Source organism: Miscanthus floridulus, chromosome 10 (genome assembly GCF_019320115.1).
Source record: "Miscanthus floridulus cultivar M001 chromosome 10, ASM1932011v1, whole genome shotgun sequence".
Taxonomy (NCBI): domain Eukaryota; kingdom Viridiplantae; phylum Streptophyta; class Magnoliopsida; order Poales; family Poaceae; genus Miscanthus; species Miscanthus floridulus.
The window spans coordinates 125,728,829-125,731,077 of record NC_089589.1 but is presented as its reverse complement, the minus strand read 5'-3'; the positions used below and the strand labels follow the sequence as shown (position 1 = coordinate 125,731,077).

The 2,249-nt window shown below is 45.5% G+C and overlaps 1 pseudogene; it reads right to left on the bottom strand.

The window, feature by feature from the left end:
• Positions 1-267: 267 nt before the first annotated feature.
• LOC136487254 (uncharacterized) lies at positions 268-2,249 on the bottom strand (annotated as a pseudogene).

The following is a 2,249-nucleotide window of genomic DNA, read 5'->3' as shown; positions in this document are numbered from 1 at the left end:
ATACAAGCCCAAAATATAGATAGAAGTCAACAAGAGATATAGATCATGATACAAGTCCAAGGTCCATACATAAATAGCATATAGATAAATGAGGCAAACATATATTTTCTCCCCCTCTGGCGTCAAGCACCAAAAAGAAAGATGTCATTGAAGAACACGTGCGCCTAACTCATCGTGGTTGACACCGTCATCCTCCTGGGTCTCAGCAGGCTGCTGTCCACCGGAAGTAGAAGGGTTGACACTGTCATCCACCTGGGTCTCACCGGGCTACTGTCCACCGGAAGTAGAAGGATAGGAGGCGGAGTAGAGAATGTCGAAGGCAGGGCCGAAGAAGTGACCAGCTATACCATAGGTGGCGGAAGCCCATCCAGAGGACGAGCTGCCACCAACACCCTGCTGAACATGGGACGAGGCCTGTGGCTGCTCGTCGGTGTCAAACTGTGTCTTTTGTGGCTGCACAAAAGACTGCTGAAACAACGGATTCCACCATTCAGGCTGCTGAGGTGCTGGAGGTAGAGAACGAACTGGGGACAAAGTCACACCTACGTGCTCGGCAATCATCTTGCGCTGGACCTCAGCGCGGTGAAGCTCCTCCTGGACAAACCTGTGGTGCTCTCTGTTGGCCTCATAGATGGCCATGGACATCCCAAACATAGAGCGCATACCCTACAAGAGAAGACCTTGGACGTCTTCAAGATAAGCTGCAGTTGTGGCACAGGAGGAAGGCAAAGGCACAGACTGAGGCCGAGGTTGACTGGGCTTGTGGCCTCTCCTCTTTGCTATCTCACTAATTCTCACAGGTCGGTAAGGCTCATGGCTCACTTCTTTGATGAACTCCTTCTGAGTGACTACCTCAATCATCTTCATGATATAGGGAGCATGAGTACAGGACTTCTTAGGATCCCAAGATGTCAACTGAATCTGCCTATAAATAAAGCCAAAAGCACTGAAATCCTCCTCATTACCCTCTTGAAAAGCTTTCAAGAAGGGACCCATAGAAGATAAAATCACTGAAGCACCACCAATCTTGGGAACCAAAGTTTGCCGGACCAACAAATTAAAATAGCGATAAACCTTTCTCATGTTGTTGACGGTGTAGAAGCCATCGGCAGTAGCATCCTCATTGTAAGCAAAAGAGAGATCAATGTCACGGTGAGGGTTGCAATTAAGCCGATGTTTGTCTATGTCATCAAACTCAAATCCAAGAATTTTGCCAAAGCGAGCATAAGAGACATAATAGGGCTGACCTTCAATGGAGAAATGCATATAACCATAATGATCAGCTGTGGCCTTCTCATACCAAACAGTAGCAAAGAACTGTGCAATGACCTCATTGCTCCACGGATACTGCATGGTCATGAGATTCTTGAAATTACGCCTTTCCAACATTTCAAGAGCTCTAGTCATCTCAGGATCACCCAATTTGACGCAATGATCCCAATCAATGTACTTCTGTAAAACCACTGGCTGACTCTTGGAAAGGATCACTAAATCATAGTAGTCTAGCTGAAAGACAATCCCAAAGCGAGGATCACGAAAATCAGCATCTCGAGATTCAGATGGACATTCAAACCTTTTGCCAAAGACCTCTCTTTGGTTGCTAAAATAGTCCTTAGGGCGAGGCGGATGAACGTCATCCATAAAACGCCGATCGCCCGGATGGGTGAACAATTGCTCAGTCACAGGAACCAACTCGGCATCCACATTGGGCAAGTACAAGTCATCCGCTGCTTTGCGGAAGGAGTTCTTGCCACGTCCTGCTGACACCTTGCACTTGTTGCGTGGAGGCTTAGCAGTGGGCTACTTCGCTCTCTTGGGGCGAGGCAGAGAAGCATCTCCATTACCCGACTCATCTTCAGGGCGAACCACCTTCTTGAGACCCATCCTGCAGTAGATAAAGCAAGAACAAGTATGAGATATGGCGCAAGATAAAGCTATTAATGGAGGACATGGACCAGTGGCAGAGGAAGGAAAAAAATTTAGGTGTGGCGAAATTGATAACATTGATATCAAAGATTATTTCTCAGTATATTGGTTTATACACATATCAGAAATCATGATCGTCATCTACTATATAAGTAAAAATATTTCAAATAATTAGAAAGATACAAGTAAAGTCAATATACTAATCAAGCATCCCAAGTAATGAAATGTTGTGCAAATCCGAGTAACTGAACTCTGAATTCTGAAACTCACCAAGACACTGATGCTAAACTTTCAGATGCATGTTCCTGATTAATATCTGTCAT